General features: G+C 38.5%; 1 pseudogene; it reads left to right on the top strand.

Annotated features, from left to right (window-relative positions):
* Window positions 1-1,505: 1,505 nt before the first annotated feature.
* On the top strand, window positions 1,506-23,034 carry LOC132619803 (NEDD8-conjugating enzyme Ubc12-like; annotated as a pseudogene).
* The last annotated feature ends 1,836 nt before the right edge of the window (window positions 23,035-24,870 follow it).

Genomic DNA, 24,870 nt, shown 5'->3' with positions numbered 1-24,870 from the left:
CTAACTGCGCAAAATATAAAGAGTTCTTTCTTAAAAGGGTCAAAATAGTCCAATTTACGCCTAATTTATAAAAAAATTAGGTAAGGGCATTCTAAAAACGTATTAAGCGGATTAACCCGGCCCATGTGTGAGTAAAGCATGAATAGAACTTAAATCAATAAAACAATAAATAAACTTTCCATCCTTTTCTATAGAAAACTACTATCCTTGTATATAAAAGGAACTAATTATACCTGGATATCTTAAATCCGAACCTAAATACCCTATATATAAAGGGGTTATATTCAATTCCTTTTTTTCAAATAATGATATGCAACATGACAGTTTTTTGCGGGAAATAAACACTAAGTATCATGCAAATACTCACACATTAGAATTCGAAGGTCAACCGTATAGTACGGATCCTTAATATTAGGGTGCCTAACACATTCCCTAAGGGATCACCAGAAACCTTACCTAGAACTTTGGATTAAGAGGGTTTTTCACGGTGTATGAATAAACCCTTCAAAACTGGTTTTCCTAATTTCCTAAAAATTAGGTGGCGACTCTTTTAAAACAAAGTCCGAAAGAGCACCAACGATTTCGGAAAAGCTTTTCCGAGCACTAACCACCCCCCCCCTCCCCTCGCAAAAAATGCGAACCGTTACAACAACCGTCTATTTCCAAGACAACAGCAAAACCATCTATTTCACTACAAACACACAACCATACAAGTTAAACAAAATACACCAAATAGGGGTTCAACAACTGTTTTGATTTTATCCAAGAGCTAAGAATCAGTTGCCCCAAGTTCATCACCTGTTGGATAAAATCCAAACTTTTCCTAAACCATACCATACCAGGACAATAACAGCACCAACAACAGTATTTCATTACAAACATACAACCATCATAAGTTAAACAAAATAAACCAAATAGGGGTTTTTAAAAGCAAGCAACCTCAGTAGATGTTTGCAACTGTCAAACAAGTGCTGAAGTTGCTGCAACAGCTTACTCATCTGTTGGAAAAAATCAACAAAATTGCAAGCCCTTTTTTTCGAAATCCTAAGGAGAATAAGAACAAAAACAACACCAAAAACCATAATTTGAAAAAACGCACAAACCCCAACAAGTGAAACAAATACCCCAAATAAGTGTTTATCAAACATGGAACAACAAAATAAACAACATTGAAGACAAACCCATGTTCTTCTTCTTTTTCTATAACCAAAATCATCAATTTCACACTGTGATTTCAAAACCCTAACTTTTGAATCAAGTGAAAGAAAAAATTTACCTTCAAGAAGAAGCAGCAACAGCAGCGAGGAAGCAAGAAGAGAGACTTGAAGAAGAGAGATGAGAGAGACTTGGGACTTTGATTTTAAAAAGAAAAGAGGAGAGACGAGGACGTGAAGAAGAAGAGGAAAGGTTGAGTGGGAGTTTTGGTTGAGATGAGCTACTTTTCATTTTGAAATATGAAAGAAGTGGGGAGTTGTGGGAGAGGAATGCTTTGGGTGTTTTGTATAATGGGTGGGTGTTTTGGGTGTTTTTGTGTTTTGTAAAAGATTAACAAGTTTTAAAAATTACATTTCGAACCCCAATTAACTTAATCAAATTTTTAAGTGGGCTTTGACTTGGGCTGGTCAAAGTTGTCACCAATATTAATTTCAACACTTGTTTGATACCTTTTGTTAAATCTTCCCTTAATTACTTGGTCTCACTTATTAAATAGAGAAGAAAAGTTTGTTATAGATTGCTTTGAATTTCTCTTTCTGAGGTTACGTTCTTTATTTTTTTCGTTCAAATTGTTTTCTATTCCAGGCAACAAATAGTATTTGGGTAAACTTAATCGGCCAGATAAAAAAAATTGTAATACCCAAAAGAATAATTAAAAGGGTAAGATGTGCCAATCACCTAAACTTTAGTGGGTAAGTTGCAATTTACCCCTTCCCCGTTGACCGTAGAGATTGCCGTCTCCCTCGTGACTTGGATTTTGATGGTTGTTTCCTAATCTTTTGCACTGAGATTTGAAGTGTCCCTTGAAATTCTCAACAAAGACATAAATTTGGAAGAACAAAAAAAATCTCTAAAAAAAAGGAATAATATTTTTGCTGCCTTTTTACAGAATTACCTACCAGTATTATTTGTTAGTGTGATTCCCCTAAGTAAGTTTTAACTCTTCACCTGTAGGTTGTTGTTATACTTGTGTGTTGCTAGGTTTAAATGCTAGTTACATGTATTAGGGTTTTTGAATCCCAAATCCGACCTTTGTAAGCAGGTTCCCAGGAAAGATTGGAGGGTCACAACTGGACCACTTAAATACCAACCTCCTTAGACAGAACCTACTTACGCCGTGATGTAAGCGAAGAATAAATAGCACACACAGATTTATAGTGGTTCACCCTCAATGTGAGAGCTACGTCCACGTTGCTGCTGCAGATCTTATTAAAGAAGAAATATTACAAGTGTTTACAACACTCAACCTCACAACCCCAATCCCAATTACACTCAAGATTTTTTTCTAAAAATTCTCTCAAAGACTTCTCTTAAGCCTTTCACTAAGAGTATTTCTTTTAGATTTTTTCTCTCTATGGGATGTGTTGTCTTCTTCAATTTTTTTTTGGTGTGTCTAGCAAATGAGAAAGCTTCCCTATTTATAGGTATGAGATGAACCTATTGATGTCATTAGTGACTCAAGCAAGCACTTGACAATTTGCCAAAGACAAGGAAGATGTTTTCTTCCTCAAAACAAGGGAAGTGTTTTCTTCCTCAAAACAAGGGAAGTGTTTTCTTCCCTAAAATAAAGGGATGGACCCAACAAATCTCCCATTTGAAGGCTAATTTTAATTAGTCTTCACACTTTGATCGATGCAGCAGCTCTTTCCTAGTTTCATACTTCGTGCAGGCCAACTGAAGCTGAACATAGCTTCAGTTTGTCTATCGTCACTGCCTTTGTCAGCATGTCTGCTGGATTCTGACTCCCTGCGATCTTCTCAAGCACTAACGCTCCATCTTCCAAAGCTGATCTAATGAAATGGTATCGGAGTTGTATGTGCTTCGTTCAAGCATGGTAGACCGGGTTCTTTGCTAAATGAATGGCGCTTTGGCTATCACAATATAGCCCACTTCCCTCATGGTCCTGATCCAATTCCCGCAGAAAATATTGTAGCCACATCATTTCCTTTGTGGCCTCCGTCACAGCAACGTACTCAGCCTCACAACTAGAGAGAGAGCTACTATCTTTTGCAACTTGGAAACCCAAGAGATTGCAGTACCTCCAAAGGTGTAAACATACCCGGATGTGCTCTTTCTGCTATCAACATCACCACCGTTGTCAACATCAACATACCCTTGCAATCCTATTTCTGATTTTCGGAAATACAGAGCTGAACTCGAGCTGCCTTTCAGATATCTGAATATCCACTTCACAGCCTCCCAGTGTTGCTTTCCCGGATTGCTCATAAATCGGCTGATAACTCCCACTGCATGTGCAATGTTTGGCCTTGTACATATCATTGCATACATAAGACTACCGATTGCAGATGCATAAGGTATCTTGTCCATCTGCTTCTTCTCATCCTCGGTTGTCGACGACTGATCCTTTGACAACCTAAAGTGTCCAGCCAAGGGAGTGCTGACTGGCTTGGCATCATGCATGTTGAACCTTTTGATAACTTTCCTCACATGTTCTTCTTGTGAGAGTTTAATGCCTTCTTTCTGTTGAAATCCCTTTGCAACCAGCCTTGCTTTATAACGCTTGCTTCCATTGGGTTCTTCCTTTATCCGATAAACCCATTTGTTTTGCAATTCCCTCTTATCCTTTGGCAACTCGGCTAAATCCCATGTATGATTTACCGATAGTGAATCCATCTCATCCTTCATTGCCAGCTCCCACTTAGTCGATTTATCGACTTGCATTGCTTCTTCATAACATTCCGGCTCCCCTCTATCAGTGAGTAGAATGTAGTTGAGGGATGGAGAGTACCTGTGAATCGGCTTCCTGATCCTGGATGATCTACGCAGTTCTGTGATTGGCATCTGTTTATTTGTTTCAGAATCAGCACTTTCATCAGCACCTTCTCAGATTGTTTGTTCCTCTGCCTCGGCTGTACCTGGCTGCGGCTCAGGTGTCGGGAAGTCCCTCAAATCGATTATTTCTGCTTCTTTGTCCTGACATTCTGATTTTTTTTGCAACTTGTCTTTGTACAGTACCTCTTCGTTGAAGACAACATTCCTGCTTCGGATGATCTTCTGATTTTGTTCATCCCAAAATCGGTAACCAAGATCGGTGTCACCATAGCCAATAAAGTAACACTTCTTTGATTTTGGATCAAGCTTGCTTCTAGCTGTATCATCATTATGAACATATGATAAGCAGCCGAACACTTTCAGAAATGAAAGATTTACCTTCTTGCCACTCCAAACTTCTTCTGGAATTCTGAAATCCAAGGGAACTGACGGTCCTCGGTTAATTAAGAAGGCCGCGGTATTGACTGCATCTGCCCAGAATGTCTTGGGCAGTCCAGAGTGTATTCTCATACTCCGAGCACGCTCGTTCAACGTTCGGTTCATTCTTTCGGCTATTCCATTTTGTTGCGGCGTTCCAGGAATAGTCTTTATCATCTTGATCCCATTATCGGCACAGTACCATTTGAAATCACCATCGGTGTATTCTCCGCTATTGTCGGACCTCATACACTTCAACTTGAGGTTTGTTTCATTCTCGACCATGGTTTTCCATCTTTTGAATATACTAAACACATCGGATTTATTTTTCATAAAATAAACCCATACCTTCCTGGTTGAATCATCAATAAAGGTCACGTAGTAGTGTGATCCTCCAAGAGAGGGGACAGTGGTAGGTCCCCACACGTCTGTGTGCCCCAATTCCAGCTTCTCGACCTTCAACTCCCTGCCTGCATTTGAGAAGCTTACTCGCTTTTTTTTTCTGAGAATGTAGCTCTCACACGTATGAAGGTCCACCGTCTTCAGCTCCGGAATTAAGCCATTTGTCACCAACAGCTTCATCTCCTTCTGGCTGATATGCCCTAGCCGACAATGCCACAAATCTGTCTTTTTTGTGCTGTCAACCACAACAACAGTATCACTACAGCTAGTCGTCATGTAGAGAGTGCCAATCTTCTTTTCTCGGCCAACTACCATAGCACCTTTCGCCACCTTCCAAGACCCATTACCAAAGTTGAGATCATATCCCTCATCATCAAGCTGACCTACTGAGATCAGGTTTCGCATCAGCTTTGAAACATGTCTAACTTTTGTAATCTTCCACGAGGATCCATTTGACATCTTCAAATTAATGTCTCCCGTGACAACAACGTCTAGCGGCTCTCCATCGGCTAAATAAACTTTGCCGAGATTCCCAACCACGTAGTTTGTCATTATATGATGATGTGGGGTGGTATGAAAGGACGCTCCTGAGTCAAGCACCCAAGAGTCTATTGGGCTGTCAACCGATAGCAACAACGCATCGCCAATGTTTTCCGTAGCAGCGTTGATTCCAGCCCCCTTGTTGTCCTCCTTCTTTGGCGCCCTGCAGTTCTTCTTGAAGTGACCTGGTTTTCCACAGTTCCAACACTCAAGTGTTCGTCCTGGTCTGGATTGACCCCTGCCATTCCTTGACTTCGATCTGCCCCTATTTCGGTTGTAGTTTCTATCATAATTTCTGCTTCTGTTTTCAACATTAAAAGCAGAACTCGTCGATGCCTCTCCAGAATCTGTCCTGCACACCTCCTCAGCAAGGATACGATCCCTAACATCGTTGAACTTTAGTTTGTTACTGCCGACAGAATTACTAACCGCTGCTCTCATTGGCTCCCAGCTATTTGGTAGAGATTCCAACAAAATTAGAGCTTGCACTTCATCATCGAAATCAATTTTTACCGATGACAATTGATTTACAATGGTATTGAATTCATTTACGTATGCAGCAACATGAGCATTTTCCATCATCTTTAGATGAAATAGTTTCTTCATGAGAAATACCTTATTATTTGCCGAAGGTTTCTCATACATGTCAGACAATACCTTCATCATATCTGCGGTGGTCTTCTCCTTTGCCACGTTGTGAGCAACGTTCTTCGACAGCGTCAGCCGAATGACTCCCAGAACTTGTCTGTCGAGGAGATCCCAATCTGCTTGCTTCATCTCCTCTGGTTTCGGACTCAGAGGTTCATGAAACTTTCTGCCATATAAATAATCTTCAATTTGCATTCTCCAGAACGCAAAATCTGTACTATCGAATTTACCGATGTCGTGCGTCGTACCATCTTCGCCTCCCATCGTTTCTAAATCACAACACAACCTGTTGCTCTGATACCAGTTGTTAGGGTTTTTGAATCCCAAATCCGACCTTTGTAAGCAGGTTCCCAGGAAAGATTGGAGGGTCACAACTGGACCACTTAAATACCAACCTCCTTAGACAGAACCTACTTACGCCGTGATGTAAGCGAAGAATAAATAGCACACACAGATTTATAGTGTTTCACCCTCAATGTGAGAGCTACGTCCACGTTGCTGCTGCAGATCTTATTAAAGAAGAAATATTACAAGTGTTTACAACACTCAACCTCACAACCCCAATCCCTCAAGAATTTTTTACTAAAAAAAAAATTCTCTCAAAAACCTTTTCTTATATGCTGAAACAGATCCTTAATTAAAAATCACCATAGCGCTAATCTTAGCTATTGATGAGGTACTGCAAGGGCTTTTACAAATTATTAGAACACATGATTTGTGTTCAGTATACATCCAAATAAGTAATTAGTTTGTTTGGTATGTTTGTTTATTCAAGTCTAGTACTCTAGTTGATGGAGAAATCACTGTTGAAAACCTCAAAGTGACCGTGTTTTAGGAAGGGAGTCACTTACTAGATCGACATAAGGATAGGTTTGATCAATTGACTATTATATCTATATATGAACATTCAACGGTGAAATCTATCTCGACTTCCATATTTTTTTAGCTATAAATGATAATGACTTTTCAATATATAGGTTCTCGACATGTGACAAATTAAGAAATCTATGTCGACTTCCAAATTATAGATTATTGAAACTTAAAATATATAAATTGAAGATTTATTTTCCACTTCCTTCGTAAATTCTAAGAAGAGCTATTGGCACATATTAGGGAATCTTCTTTTACATGCATGCTCCTAAATACGTCTGAAAAGAAATAATTACCCTTCCTTTACATTACTCCAGAAATGCACAAGAATTTTCTTTCTTATGTGTTTCACACGGGATTTCTTATTTGCGGTTCGAATATTTATGTTTTTTTTTTCTTATAGGGATCATGATTAATTTGATTAAAGCAGAAGGAAGCTGCTGCAAATGCAGATAAACCACAAGCTAAGGAGCAAACTGCAACAGAATTACGCCTTCATAGAGGTGATTTTTTTTTTATTTTACCTTTTTTCATTAATGTTTTACCATTTAGCTCCTTGGAATCTCAAAAATCCCTTACAAAACCAGAGGTTTTCCAGTGTCCAAAATCCCCTAAGCAATATTAGTACATCAGCCTTATTTCCGAATATCGAGTCAAATCCTAAGTCATTTTTTTTAGGTTTTTTTTTTGTTTGTCTTGGTATTGCTTCGAATCCGAGCATCGCAAGCTCGGATTTGGTGTTGTTTTGAGGTAGATCGGAGACTCGAAGCCTCACTTCGCTGCACCCAAAGAAGGTAATTTCTCCCCCTTTAAGCCATTTTGCTTACAATCAGGTCTATATGTATGTCTATTCTGTTTGGTGGTTAGATGAGTTTGCTTTAGTTTGTTTATGTGCTTATTTTATTTCATGTCTATTATGTGTTTGTTAATGTTCGTGATTAATTGCTAAATTAATGGTTAGTTTAGCATTGTTAGCAGTTTAGCATTATAAGCTTGTTCTGTTTTAGTTTAGTATAGTGTCGTCTGCTTATATGTTAGTTTAGTGGCTATTGTATTATTACTTTAGTGTAGTCCAGTTTTCAGTTTGGTGTTAGTTTTTTTAGTTAATGTTGTCGTGATTAGTATTTAAGTATGTTATTAGTTCATATGTTAGTTTGGATTAACCTTAGTTTAAGTTTAATCGTTTGTTTGCGTAAGCATGCCATTCGTTTACTGTAAAAAATAGCATTAGAAATAACATAGTTGTCTATTTAAATTATTTTGGTCACTTAGCCATTAATTACTCATCTATTTGGCTTGTCTATCCTGTCCCATTATCGGTTAGTAGCAGTCCATTGTGATTAACATCTAGATACAACTGGATTTTGCTAAGCATAATGCGATTTGATTCTTAAATTGTCTAATCTTGAATCTTTTAGTGTTTAATGCGCCTGATCTTGTCATCACCATGCTTAAAAATCTATTTCACCCCTAATTTGCTTAAAATACTCATGTGTTTCCTTATTCATTGATTCATTAATAGCATAAGGCCAATCAAATGTTCAGATATGGGTTTGGGTTCAATCATTTAGGGTCTCTATATACCTAAAAACAAACTTGAAATGGTATGAAATTGTTTAATGTGGCTATTTGAGCATTGGCTTAAATTATTGACAAAAAGTTTGTTTAATGTTTCTGTGTTAGGTTGATATGCCTTTACTTAAGTCTTTTTGATGAATATCCCCTGCTTGTCTTCAATTAATTTGGGTTTAGTCTATCATAGGTGTTTTATTTAACTCTACAAATGCTCATATACTATCAATATTGGTATGGGTACTTGTTTGATGTCTCTATGTGACTCATGAATGCATCAGTGCTAGTCTAAATCACATAAAGGGGTCTATGTAATTGTTTGGACTGTCCTTATATGTCTTGTGTTCTCGTAAGTGGTAATCTGAGTCAGAACTGGCCTTGCATGTCATTATTGTCCAAATGTAGTCATGTCCACCTGTTTTCTTGATGATTAGCCTGTATATGATGTCTAAGAATGTCCAATCACTTATTTTACCGATATATGAGAGTTGCCATATGTTTGAGATGTTTACATGAACACTTGGCTTTGAATTTCTATTTCATCTTAAGTGCTGTGTCGGTTTAGTCCTAAAACATACTAAATAAGACCATATTTAATGACATCACCTGTGTCCTTCTGTGTTTACCCATTCCTGTGATTTGAATACTTGTCTTTGTCTAAGTTAAACAGGGATCTTATATGCCTATATGCTATCAGTGCTAGCCTATAGTTTGCCCTTTTGTGAAATCAGTATTCCTCATGCCTAATTCTTGCTCTATATTGTGCCAAACTGTTTCCAGCATATAGATGTTTGTTACTGAACTTTTTCTTAAATGAATGACTATGTATAAAGTGTTTCAGATGATAGCATATGTTAAACAGTCCATCAATCATGTTGCTTTATATATGGTTAACTGTAGCGTATTCTTAACTCCTGTATAATTTTCCTCCTCCTCCTTTGTTGTTCAACCTTATTTGAACGTAGTGTTTTGCATTTCCCGTCTGTTACCAGTTTTGTTGCTATCTGGGCAAATTCAATTAATTTTTCTGGTTAGGTATCTAACCGTGCCTTACGCTTGCTTGGAATGTTTGTTTTTAGTCTGGAATACGTGAGGCGCTCGCGAATTTCCTTCTCTTTTTCTGCATTTTGAATCTGCTCGTGTAGGCTTGTCCCCTCTGATTTTTCTATAGTATGGTATACGTCAAAGTATACATGGCATACAAAACCTTAGTGTACGCCCAGTGTACACAAAGGTCGTGTATTAGTATATACCTTTCAAGTATACCAGGTATACTCTGAGTATTAAGTGCTACTGCTATGTGATATGCATAGGATATTCACAATATACACAATCTGCTGCTCTGTTTTTGAGTTTACATTTTATATGTTTAACCTTACTCATTGATAATATACTAATCATTTTCCTTTCATTTTATGCATGATCATCGCATGCGAGTCCGAGGGACTCGTCTTCCTCCGCATTCGGTGTTGGGCTAAAAGCCCAACGTAATCTCCTCGCATCAGCTCTGTCCGCAGCAAATAAAATTTTGGGCCAAAGCCCAAACAAAAAAACAGCAGCAGCGGTCCTTAAAAGGGGCTGAGCCCATTCAGCTTATTGGCTCTTCTATTTTTTTTTATTTTTTTTGCATTTAACTTGTATTGCGTGATTAACTATTTATTTCGTTTTGTTTTCCTAACTTAGATGAATTCTAGTAAATTTAGTGGGGTTTAGTTTTAGTCGTGGTAGTTAATTTAAGAGAAACTAATAATTAGTTCCATAAGTTTCATTTTCTTCTTTTTATATTAAAGTATTTATAATACCTATAATATTTACTTTTAGAATAATTAATTTATAATAGTATGAATGCATGTTTTGAGTTAAAGGGATCGTAATGTATTCTTATTATCTTAGAAAATAAAAAACGGCATTAATACGCAAATATATTTTATAAATAACTCTTCAAGTTTTAAGTTGATTTTAAAATATAGTTAATAAAAAATAAAAAATAAAAAAAAAACCGCATCAGCTATTTTTTGTATTTTTTGTTTATATTCCTAAAATGCAAAACCAACTAATACCTTGCCACTCGAATTATCTCAAATACTTATTAAAATGCTACATAAACCCATTTTCTTCTACTTATCTATTTTTATGCAAATCTTATTTTAAATAGCCTTTTTTAGTTAAAGCATTAGCAATATTTATAAGTTTTATTTTAAATGGCATTTGAAATTTCCTTTTATGCAAGATTATGATATTTGGTACAAGCCTTATTCTAAATTGCATTTTTTAAAAAGCCTTAGCAATATTTATAAGTATTATTTTAAATAGCACTATCATACTCTTTCTTCAACAACCTTTACAAATCTTGTTTTAAAATAGCCTTTAAAGTCTTCTTTTATTATATTTTCCGTAAATCTAATTATGACAAATATTATTGTCCTTTAAAACTTTAGCAAATTTGAAGCACCTTATTTAGCATTAATTAATCAACCTAAGTTTAGCCGGATAACCGTAGTTAACGGATTCTAAAGGATGCCTAACCCTTCCCTTTGGAATAATATAGAACCCTTACCTAGAATCACACTGATTAAGCAGACTATTAACGGAGGTTTAGTTAGCTTTGCCTTAGTTAATAAATTAGGTATCCTAATTCACCATTAAACTAATTAGGTGGCGACTCCTTAAAACAAAAGCAATATAGGAATCTCCAATATGTTGTACTCTAATTTCAACCCGGTTAAAATGGGGTATAACAGCTTGGCGACTCCGCTGGGGATTTTAGGTTCTAACCATAACAAACTTAGGTTAATAATTAATTTGTTGGATGTTTGGCTTATTTTTGCCTTAATTGTTGCTTTATTTGTTTCTCTTATGTTCTTTTAAGTGATTGTTTTATTATGTGAAATTTTCTATGTAATAATATGTTACTGCTTCCTTTAACTGGCATTCCGTTCATATTTCTTCCACTCCTGAAAAACTCACACATATTCACACACTTAGAGCGGCTTCGCGGTTCGCGCCCGTGCACTACTAAATTACCCCTTTAGTTGGATTGGTCTAGTGGATTTAGTCGATCGGCGGTGCAGTCGACGGCCACGGACTTTCCACTCCCAAGTTGTCCGCTTGGGGGAGCCTTGTGTCATAGGAAAACAACTCCTAGTCAGCCTAAGATAGAGCTAAGCCAAAACCCTTTTAAGGACATGCACGAACCTATGAGGCTTAATACCCAAGGTGTATTAAGTCCATTAGTCAACCTCTTCCAAATGTCCGAGTGGGTCTTCGACCCCGAGCGACGGTTATCACGTTATGTGCATAGATTTGAAGGATAAACGTGTGTTATGTGGACCATGTGCTATTTAGGTAGAACTAACCATTTGTGAACGCAGGTAACCATGAGTCAGCACAATGCCTACCCGAGGTTTAGCATGGTTTTGAGCGTCCCTTCCCAACTAAAAGCATAGTGGATTGATCTGGGGGATTACAGACAGCGGGTTGTACGTGGAGCATTGGGGCACTTACCGTCTTTGATGGATATCCAACCCTGTAGAGACATCATCAAGGCGGCAACTGTGTTTTGGGATGAGAAAAGGGCCGTGTTTAGATTTGGCAACATTGAGATGACTCCGTTGTTAGAGGAAATGAGAGGCTGTGTAGAAAATGCTACTTTATTACATAAGAAGAAGAAATGGCAAAACTGTGGCATGATTATTCCAAAGGAACCTTTACCAAAAGAATTTGTTGACAGCTTCGGGTTCAGAAAGGGTAAAGGCGTAGAGTGCTTACAAAGGTCTATGATACCATTTGAGTATTTGTATCATAGGTTTGGTTATCAACGAAGTTTCACCAATCATCAAGACGAGTTCTTCTCATACGACTCTTGGAAACAAAAACGGTGCTTCGCTTTCGCAGTGTGTTTTTTGGGAACTATGGTATTCCCTAAAGGAACCACAAGAGACATTCACACCCATCTCATTACTGTGACTAAAGCTCTATTTGGTGGCATCGACGGGAAACACTACACTGTGGCCCCTATGGTCGTGGCAGATATCTACCGAGCACGGGTATAAGCATTTTGAGGGATGCAACTTGCTTCTACAGATTTGGTTGATGGAACATCTTCAAAAGGACGACGGGGGTCTAGCATTCCGAAAGCTGACGGGCGAAATCACATTCTGGGACATGTTCCAGACGCTATCTTGACGGGTAGATCATTTGAAAAGCCAAATTGTGTAAAAGGGTGGGTATGACTTCTCAGCCATTTGAACGATGATTCAATTCAATGGATGTTCAGTTGGTTTCCATCCGAGGGTTTGGTGTTTCGTACAAAGATCGTGCCATTTTTAGTTTTGATGGGACTTCGGGGCTTGCAACCTTACGCCCCACTGTGAACTTTAAGGTAATCTGGAAGAAAGCAAAACATACCTTTAGTAGCAGACATGGATCATTATCGAGTCGACTACAAGGAAGGAAAAATTCCTTTTGCAAAAGAGGTTATCAGCATGTGGAAATCGAGGGAAACTATGAAAGAAGATTCAATTGAGCCAAATAGATACCAAGCTGGATGCGAGGATAACTATCTGGAGTGGCTGACCGCTAACTTGGAAGGATCAATCAAACCTGGCGTTAGTCTGAGGGGGCGAATTAAGGATGGGGAAGCAGAAGCATACATCTTACTCCGGCAATTGCGTAAGAAAAGTCTTATCTCTGAAGCCGAGCACCATGCGCAACTTAAGGAAAAGGAAAAGGAGGCAGAGAATTGGAAGCAACAGGCACTTAGTTACGAGCAAAGCATGCAAGAATTGGATACACTTCTAGCTGAGCAAGGGGACACTTGCATCAAAGAAGGCATCAAAACGGGAGGAGTTCTAGCTATGTCATACCTTGCTCAGAATCGCCGAAAGATCGATCAATCAATCCAGGCAACCAAGAGGCTCAAGAACAATGAAGGGCCTTCCTCATTTTAATTAGCTTATGAAAGTCAAGTAGTAGTTGTAATAATTTCTTTTGCATCGGGATTTAAATTTTAAACATCGTATGTTAGCACATTGGGATGACATATAATTGCATATTTTATCCTTCAAATCCGCGTTAGGCCTACCTCTGGCACAAAAGAGGTCCTTTGCATAATAGGTCGCGCTGTATTTTCTTTTTATTATGTGATTTGTTTGCTATGCAATAGGTGTTTTGTTTATTATGCAATATGTGTTTCTTTCAACGTTGTTTGCTCAATGTTCGCATTAATTTAAGCAGCAATCATTCGCACCATACTAACGCAGTTTTCTTCATTTTTTAAAGGTTTTATTTTACTTTTTATTATTCCCCCAACGGTTGATTCGTGTTGACTGCAAGCTGGCAGACCACCCGTACTTTACAAGATCAAAAACACGAGCATCCAGCGATAGGGGTGGGCATGGTACGGTATTTGAAACTTCGGTTCGGTAACTTCGGTATTCAGTTTTTAAAAATACGATACCATTACCATACCAAACTAATTCGGTATGGTTCGGTATTTTTAAGTTCGGTTTCGGTATTTCACGGTACGGTATTTCGGTAACCATAATTTATTTAACTTCGACTTACGTATATATCATCACCAACCGGACACTCACAAACCCAAAATCCAACAAGATCTAACCGATCCTGTCGCCACTGCAATTTGGGTGCTTTTTGAGTTGCTTGAGTACCACTTGCTTACACTTGTATGCCATATACAGATCGCTGCCTTGGCGGTCCTTTTCCTTTGGTCCAATGCATCCACCTTCATAAACAAGTCTCCACCCCAAATTCCAGAAGTCATTCTACCTGAGGACATTGTCCTGGGTGTTGCTGCTGCACTGAGGATTGAAATCAACAGAGCTCTTGAAATCCTTCGGGATATTGCCTCTGGGAAGGAGTTGAAGAAATTCCTCGCTGTTATTGCTGGCTTGTGGATTCTTTCAATATTGGGGAACTGACCGGAACTTCTTTAAATGAGATGTGATGTAATTTTTTCTACGAAATCTAGTCTATATATTTAGCAGTAGTAAATATAATATATATGGATTGTATATATGTAGTATAAACTTCAGTACGGTATACGGTATCTCGGTATCCATTTTATAAATACCAAATACCGTACCGAATACCAAAGAAAATTTAAATTCATACCAAATACCATACCAAATACCGTAATACCAAAACCGCGGTATTAAAAATTTCGGTATCGGTATGGTATTCGGTATATACCGTACCGTGCCCACCCCTATCCAGCGATATGAATGATTCAGGGGCATCCGAACAGACTGGCTTGGGACTTGTCACCCTTCCAAGAGACGAACCTGAAGCTTCGGTAGGAGGGAATGACGAACTCATCGCCCAACTGGTGCAGCAAATAGCCAATATGCAAACTGAAATCGAGCGACTGCGAAATCTTACCAATCTGTCCATCACCCTCAATACTCCTCACCACGAACAAAGAACAAATGCGACAATCCCACCATCCTTTTCACCAGTAGACTCGCCCGCTCCTCAGCCCTCTCCCGCAAACCCTCCGCTTTACACAGGCCATCCAAATACTACCGATTCACAACAAACTAGCCAGCAACAAACCATCTCACAACAATCAAATCCACAACAAGCCATTCCACCACCAATCCACCCGCAACAAACCATCCCGCCACAAACCACCCCGCAACAAACCAACATACATCAAACCATCCCGCAACCAAGTGACCCGCAACAAGCCAACCCCCAGCAAAATAACTTCCAACAAACCAATCCGCCACCTTTCACCACTCCCTACATTCCTCAACCTGCAGTTGCCCAAACTACCTCATTTACCCAAACTACCCCACTTACCCAAAACTACCAAACAACTCAACACATACCATTGGCATACACTGCTAACCATAATACGCAGTATGTGCCACCGGTATATGTAGCAGAAGCTCAACCTTTCACTACCCAGTTGCAGGCTATGCAGCATCCAGAGGTTGACCCTTATGAGGAGATAGAAAGGGAAGCCAGGGCAAGAGCGGACGAGAATGTAGCAAAAGAGCTTCGCAGTCTGAGAGAAGCAGTTAGAAATATTCAAACCAATAAAGGATGTGAAGGACTTGAGTATGAAGATCTGTGTATCCATCCTGATATCGAGTTGCCCGCCGGATATAAAATCCCAAAATTTGATATGTTTGATGGGAAGGGAAATCCTCGGGCTCACTTGAGGTCATACTGCGATAAGCTTGTCGGAGTGGGGAAAGATCAAGCTATCAGGATGAAATTGTTCATAAGGAGTTTGACGGGAGAAGTGCTCGATTGGTATACATGCCAAGACCCGCAGAAATGGAACAGTTGGGGAGAAATGGCCCAAGAATTCATGGACAGATTTGGGTTTAACACTGAGACTGTCCCAGATAGATTTTACTTGATGAAGCTGGAAAGGAAGTCGACAGAAACTTTCCGAGAGTATGCCATGCGCTGGAGAGCAGAGGCTGCAAAAGTCCAGCCCCCGATGGTGGAGAGTGAGATGACTACACTTTTTATACAGTCTTTAAAAGATGCCACCTACTATGAAAGACTGTTAAGTGTCATCGGACAAAGGTTCTCTGAAGTCATCAGAATGGGAGACTTCATAGAGGAAGGTATTAAAACAGGAAGAGTCACAAATCTTGCGGTCTTGCAGGAAACAAGTAAGACAATTCAATCAGATGCAGCTAAGAGAAAAAGGGACGAAGGGTCCGCGGTCATGACCATCCAGGAACGAAGACCAAACCAAATGTTAACCTACCAATACCCTTCATCTCAGCCTTCATACTACAGCCAATACACCCAAGCCCCTCAACCTTATTACCAACCTCCACCCACTCCCTTTAATATTTACAATACCCAACCAGCATATCACCCACCTCGAGCACCCGCCCATCAAAGCCCATACCAGCCAACTTACTCACCTCAACCCCAACACCAATCACCAAACCGTCCAAAAAATGCACCTAGACCTCGCCCAAACTTCGAAAGAAAGCCAACCAAAACCTATACACCGTTAGCCGAACCCTTAGCCCAGTTGTATGAAAGATTGAGAACCGCAGGGATACTCCAACCAATTCAGGGAAGAGTCCCTAATCCCCTTCTTAGATGGTATGACGGGACTAAACGTTGTGCGTACCACTCAGGAGTTACTGGACATCATACTGAGAATTGCCATACTCTCAAGGACAAAATTGAAGCATTGATCAAAGAAGGGGTCATCAAGCTCAAAGGAGCTCCCCCAAATATAAACAACAATCCGCTGCCCAATCATGGCGATGCGAATGTGCACATGATTACCATTGACGAAGATTGCAATTTGGAAGGGACTATCGTGCCGGTTAAGAAAGAGGAGAAGGTTGAATCATCAGCCTTTGTTGCTCCAGTGATCACGGTCCAAATGAGGGCCCCATTTGAAGTGGAAGTGCTCACTCCAAGGCCTAGAATCACGGCTTTAGTTGCTTAAGCACCTTCTTGAAACACCAAAGCAGTTCCCTGGAATTATCAGTCCGATGAAAAGGACAAAGCAAAGGGAAGATTGGTTGTGGAAACTGTTGCGGCCGGAATGACTAGATCTGGGCGGTGCTATGCCCCCGAGGAGGCAGCACGAGGAGCACCAAGCAAAGAAAATGGCCAAAAGAATGCTGTAACTGAGGCTGAGATTGAAGAATTCTGGAGAAAGATGCCAACCAAAGAATATTCTGTTGTAGAACAATTGAAGAAAACGCCAGCTCAGATTTCTTTATTGGCATTGTTGATGAGTTTTGAAGCTCACAAGAACGCTTTAGCGAAAGTACTGAATGAAGTCTAGGTTCCGCCCGAGACTTCCAGCGAGAAACTTTCAGCTATGGTGGGGGAAATCCTTGAAGCCCACAGGGTTTCTTTTCATAATGACGAATTGCCACCTGAAGGTTTGGGGCATAACAAGGCACTGAACATCACCGTCAGATGCAGGGACAAATTCTACTTATCTTATTTCCTGGATTACTAGTTGACGATATCTTATTTCCTGGATTACTAGTTGACGGATTAATTATAACTTTATGAGTATCTTCCGAGTTGCTCACAAGCCTGTAGATGCTACTATAACACCTATATCCCTATGGTCGCCAGAGGTAACAAGAACGCATTTACTTCTCCGTATTCAACTAAGCAAGGCTAAAGGGTATATTCCTATCCTAATTAGCAAAACGATTATATCGAACAAGCCCTATTTATTCTTATTACGCATGCAAATTCCCTATCCCTAGTTCAATTCACACGCCACAGATAGTGTCTAACTATTGGCCAGATAATCAAACAATTAAGCTCAAGAATAAATAAGCAACCCAAAATATGGAAAATCAATAGATAATAATTGTCATCAAACCAACTTTCAAGTTACGCCACAACCCTAGAATTAAGAGATTAGCTACTCATGATTCGATCATAAACAAAAGAATTCATGATTAGCTTAGGGTTTATGAAGATAAAAATAAAAACGGGGAAGAAAAGGGTTAGTAACGGCTTACAAGTGTCTCAAAGTATCTCAGCATACCCTTCTCAACTCTTCAAATAAGTATTTATAGTCTAGGAATTTAATGACTCAAGAATAGACAAAATCCTAATTAAATTCGGACAGGTTGAGCCCATCCCGTGCTGGCCGCGCGTCGCGGGCTCAGCACAGACCCTTCAATGATTTTTAGATTGTGAATGTGCCAAGTTAGCCACGCGCGTGCAGTGCGGGACTTCAATTTCCCGCAACTTGAACTTCACGTGCTGGACCCGTGCTACGGGTCTGGCACATATGCTTCCTTCAGTTCAGGTTTTTTCTCTTTTAGTTTATCACTTGTGGTCTTTGACTAGTCACCTCGTGTAATCATCATATGCTCCAAAATCAACCACTTATAGCCCGGTTTTCCATCGTTTGTCTTCATCGTGCCTATACACATGAAATATAACAACATAAGCCCAAATACGACGATTTCATCATAGCTTAAGCAATAAAAGTCATAAGAATAAGATGTAAAATGACAAGAAACATGATATTTGTGCCAGATATCAGTATCAGAGCTAAGGTTATTGTCACACCCTAACCTTACTAGGGTGTGATGGGCACTCGACCCTTACCTAGGGCCGAACGAACCCTCTGACTCTTATTACGCATATAATATCTTTGAACTCTTAAATCAAATACAATAAAATACATAGTAAAACTTTCGGAAATATCCTTTTTCTTTGTTCTTAAAACAAACAAAATCTGTAATCATATAGAATTTATATCATAACACAAAGTGACGCATCGGCTGATGGAGCCGCTTACAAAATTGACAACCAATACCCACGACTCTGTCTGCAAAGTCTCTAACATTAATCAGACATCATAGCACGTATACTCTGACTCGGCAGCACTCCAGGAACAAGTGGAGCTTGCCAACTTCACTGGAACATCTTCTGTAATATCTTCCACTCATCTGGGTGTACCTGCGTGGCATGAAACGCAGCCCCCGAAGAAAGGGGGTCAGTACGGAAAATGTACTGAGCATGTAAGGCAAGAATCACAGTAAAAGAAGAATTATAACTGAAACAGAGATTTACCAGAATCAAGTATGAATTTTTAAAAACATCAAAGTACTTGCCTTTTTGAATTGAAATTCATGCATGTCATCATAAATTGTAATTGAAAATCATGTATGCCATCATCATATATCATATATCATATAACGTGCCCCGACCCTCCATTGAGGGACGCGGTAAATGAAATCATGCATGTCATCATCATGTATCACATTTGCATATGACGTGCCCCGGCCCTCCATTGAGGGACGCGGTAAATCATATATCATGTATGCATATAACGTGCCCCGGCCCTCCATTGAGGGACGCGGTAAATGGAATCATCATATGTCAATATCATGTATCATATATGCATGTAACGTGCCCCGACCCTCTTTTGCGGGACGCGGTGAATAAATCATGTGCCATCCTGGCCACCACCCCGTCATCACATCATAATGTCATCATATCATATACATAACATGCCCCGGCCCGCAAGTGAGAGAGACGCGGTGAACAATGCAGAGAAATACGCACGAGAACATACCCTGACCCGGGACGCAGTGGAGGACATACTGAGACTTGCACGAACAGAGTAGTGCGAAACCATATGCACATAAATCAAGACTCGATATATACGTACACATACCGACCTTTGAAGGATCATAAACATGTTTCAAGTCAATCGGAGTTAGTATGTGAAAGTTACAAACATTTTTACCACAGAACTTTTACGAACGTTTCAAAGCAAATCCAATATCTTTTACGAAAGTTAGGGACATTAAAACTTACAGAACTCTTTCAGAAACAAAACTCTTTATACTCATCTCATTATTCAATCATATAATAAGCTCGATCATATGAGACATACTTATATCAGAAATGAATCAGAATCATAGGCAACCTCGGAAGCACATCAAACAGAGCTTCGGAATCATGGCTACATATCAAAACCATATGAAGTAGCTTATTCATTTATTAATCATACAATAGACTCAGCCATACGGGACATGCTCATGACAAAAGAGAATAAACATCATAACCAAGCTCGGAATCAAAGAGTAGAGTTACCCCAAGGTGCGTGCCATGTCATACCTTACTTAGCTCTAGGACATGCCAAAAGAAAGAAAGGGTAAGCCTTACATACCTGTGCCACGCCTTATTAGCTACACTTATTTATCCAAACTTGCTAGTCTACATTCAAGAAAGTTGACATAATCATTAGATTCATCGACATATACTCGTCTTAGTCTCTCAAATGAATTCACTTATATTCTACCGAAATTTCGGCAGCATTTCCCCTGTAAATACAACATCCCCGAGAATCTAACTCGGCCAATTTAACAACAACAAACCCGAGAATGCAACTCGGCCAAATTATCAATAACAATACCAACAATCATATCTTCCAACTTCAACAATTAATTCAAAATACATTCCAATATTAGTAGCTCCTTTACATAATTCAATAACACTTCCTTTATATTCAATTCATAATTGTTCACATACTCAAATACTAATCCGAAACCATTCAACAATATTCAAGAACACTTCAACAACCCGCACAACATTTCAAACGGCCCAACCAACACATACACTACCCAAATTCTTCCAAATTCAACAAGAACAATTTTCTTCCAAATTCATGGACTACATCAACAATCTATACTTTAGCAATATCATTCATTCTTATAATCATAAGAAACCATACTAATATCACATTAACTTCTTCCATAATCCACAAACGATTACAACTTCATTTCAAGCCGTTAAATCTTCATTTTTATTATGAAATCCACAACAACAACAATCAAATTACTAAATAAAAATCAATTCATCTTTCCTACACCATCAATCCCATTCGGCCAACACCCACACACATATATTTCATGAATTTCATCCACTTCTATACACCACAACATGCACAATCATCCATAACATATGAAGAGAAGATTAAATCTTACCTTCTCCACTTCACTTCTTCCTCGGCTAGATTTGCAACTTGCAAGAACCAATGGTTTATTTGCTCCAACAACCACTCCATGTTAAAGAGGACCTTCCATTTGGTGGGATTGCTAGGAGAAAATATTTTTTCTTGATCAATTTCCATGGGGTCATTTTTTTGGAGCTATGGCCGAATGGCCTCTTCATTTTTTTTTTCCCTCCATGTTTCTTGAACTTTCTTGAATTAGGAAAGATGACTACAAGTCTTGCTATGTAAGCATGCCCATATATATAATTATATAGCCCATAAAAGGGTGGGACCCACACATGTACACACACATACACGGCCAAGATGGCCCTTCATGAACTTTCAAGAACAATTGCTGAAATTCCCGTTTTGCCCCTAGCCTTTCACAATATTACCATAAGCCACCTTGTGAATTTCCCTTTTTGCCCTTAGCCTTTCTCAATATTTCCATACTAATAATATTCATAAATAATATTCATAACAACCTGTACATTAAAATAACTTTTGAAAATGGTCTTACCCTTAACTTACCGCGACTTCCTCGAAATATCCGAACGTACAAAATACGGGCTATAACAGTTATCCCAATTCATGATTTACCGATGTAGTGCCCCATATTAAATTATTCACGCTCCAAATATCCAAACCTGGGCGGTGGGGGCTGAGTGTCCCACAATAGCTAAGGGATGAGAAATTTGGCTTCTTTATAAGGCTTGGACAATCCTCCTCTCATGAGCTAGTTTTTTTTTTTTTTTTTTTAATGCTACCAGCCCTCATGAGCTAGCTATGGGGGTTGAGTTAAACCCAAGTTCCAGTTCTTTACATTGTATTAGAGTAAATGCCATCCCAATTCACGGTTTACCGATATTGGGCCCCATATTAAATTGTTCACACTCCAGATGTCCAGCCATGTTGAGTGTCCCACATTGGCTAAAAGATGGGATATTTGGTCACTTTATATGGCTTAACTTTTTACTAATTTTGGGGTTGAGTTATCAAGATCCATTTCGTTACAAATCTAAGGCCATATTTTGGGAATTTCTTCCAAGTCGTTTCCAATTGTTTATCAGACCTCCACTCCACCTTTGGATGAAATAGAGAGAATATAAGTGGAATATGAGATATAGAGTATACACAATGTATCTTTTTAAATTCTTAAGTGTTAAAATTGGAAGATTACCAGATTTGTGTTTTACATAATTGTTTGTCAAAGTGCACGTAAATACAATTTACTTGACTTCTCTGAGGTACCAATGCCAGAATTTGCAAATTGAGATATATATTGCGGATGTCATATAGCTATTTGTACTGTGCGTTTCTTTTCTGAATCTGTACAAGTTCTGTTGTTTTCTGCACCTATCATATGATTACAATATTTTGTATCTTGTTTCTTGCAGATATTAGTGAACTAAATCTACCCCCAACATGTACCATAGAGTTTCCCAACGGAAAAGATGATCTCATGTACTTCGAAGTCACCATTATCCCCGATGAAGGATATTATATGTAAGTTCCTAAATTAAGTTTATTGTAGTTCAAATCAATTTATGCCTTTATGCTTTCGTACTCATTATTTTTTGTTCCCTGTATTTAGGGGTGGAGCATTTCCATTTTCTTTCCAAATTCCTCCGGTCTATCCTCACGACCCTCCAAAGGTTAAGTGCAAGATAAAGGTGAGTAATTAATGATTTACATTGTTTAATTTTCTCTAAAATTGTGTTGGAAACGCCTACAGAATATGATCGTTGTTGCAGGTTTACCACCCGAATATTGATGACGAAGGAAATGTGTGTCTTAACATTCTTCGAGAGGACTGGAAACCTGTGCTCAATATCAACGCTGTAGTCTATGGCTTATATCATTTGTTCCCGGTATTTTCACAAGCAACGATACTTTTATTAGCAGTCATTTTATAAATAGGTTTGTAACGATTAACTTTTCAGGAACCAAATCCTGATGATCCCCTGAATCATGATGCAGCTGCTCAGCTGAGAGACAAACCACAGGACTTCGGGTCCGATGTTAGGTTTTCAATGGAGGGAGGATATGTACATGGCACAAGCTATGATCGTTGCTTATAGGTAGAGGCGGATCAGAATTTCAGGAAGATGAATATACTATAAAGAAGAGGTGGATTCAGGATTTAAATTTAATGGGCTCACCCTTTAAATCGTTACTATTAAACTCATTGCACCTTCGAAATTATAGGTTCAAAATAATTATTTTCTAATTTTTCTCACATATATATAAGCATAACTATTCGTCATGTCAAAAAAGTTGTGATCAGTTTATCCCATTGACTATATGCTACCCCCTCTACCGCTGCTAGTTTTAATATAAATATTTGGTAATAATTGTATAAAATTTTACACCGATAAATGGAGTAGGAATAAGAATTTCATTATGTCAAACTTGGGATTCTGAGAAAATAAATGACAAAATACGACTTATTTAGACTGAATATTTAAAATGAGCAATTTATTTTTATTAAAAAAAAAATCTGGGGTAGCTACTAGAAAAAAATGTAATCCGATCGATGGATTACCAGCTTACAACTGAAATGAGGAACCTTAAATTCACCCTTTCTGTCGGAAAAAATGAATTTGAGTTAAATGCCTGAGTGAGTCTAGTCCAGGCGGGTATAACTCAAAGAAAGATTAGAATGTAGGGATGTTCAAAACTGAACCTTAACCGATAGCGCTACCGCAAAATTGGTTTATTGGTATTGAGTTATTGAATTAACAGTTGGTGAATGAATAATTTTTTATAATTAACTACTTATCGATGCGGAGATGGATTACTCAATTTCCTTATCGGATAAACCGTTAGCCCGTTAAAAATGATCATATTTACATAGTTATCCTTAGATATATAAAGAACCTATTGTAAACTCTAATGCTATAGCCCCACAATTCACCTCTTAGCTTAGGAAATAACGAGCCACTAGATAAGCATTATTGGGTCTCCTGCAATATACCTGGAATTAATTCTACTTAAAAAAATGAGTACTAAACTGTTCTAATTGGATTTTGTCATCTATGGCAGTGATTCTTTTGTTTGGTCCTCCTTGTACAGGAAGAACCATGATTGCTAAGGGAAGTTGGCAGTTCTCATAAGTTTTCATTTTTGGTCAAAATATATGTATGAATGAGCATCTTGTCCTGTAGGAGAGTTATTAGAGAAGGATAAGAAGGTATATCTTCTCTACAAGCTGAAATAGCCAAAATATATCCCTACGTGATATATACTGGAAGCTGAAATAGCAAAAGAACTAGAAGCTGTGATTTCAATTTTAGCGGTAGAAGATGAACTACATATTGTGATTTTGATTTTATTGTTACTTAGATTTAGCTGATATACCGCCCGATAATTGCTAACCCGATACCAAAGTACATTTAAAAGCTGATAACCGATAAGCCAATCCGTTAAGCGTAATTATCCGCTCGATCTGCCCGATAAACAACCTAATAAAATGTTCCACTTGCAAGCAATAATATAAAATAGAAGATGTACGATTTTTAGCATCTCCAGGATCGAAATTCTTTTCGTTCTTTCTTTCCATTGACAACTTACTGTAGTTGTCTTGTTAAACAAAATCCTAGCATGTCTGGTGATTCCCTTTTTTTCATTCCTACCAATATATGACCAATAGATCTCTAGAGAACCATGCATTCCTCCCGGCTGGGCTCTCACGCGTTGGTTCGTTCAGACTAACACATAAGTGTACGTGATCGATAAATAATAAAGTGATAAATAGAGTATCGTTTTCAATGAGGACTTGTGATTAACTATTTACTATATCAAACTATGAAGACTTATCTATATAAGCGATTATAATTACTCGTAGGATCTGAAAGATGCAAACATATAAAGCAGAAAACCAACCGAGGTATTTAGAAAATTCAAATCAATACTTG

This window comes from Lycium barbarum, chromosome 11, assembly GCF_019175385.1.
Source record: "Lycium barbarum isolate Lr01 chromosome 11, ASM1917538v2, whole genome shotgun sequence".
Lineage (NCBI taxonomy): Eukaryota > Viridiplantae > Streptophyta > Magnoliopsida > Solanales > Solanaceae > Lycium > Lycium barbarum.
This window is presented reverse-complemented; position numbering and strand designations above follow the sequence as displayed.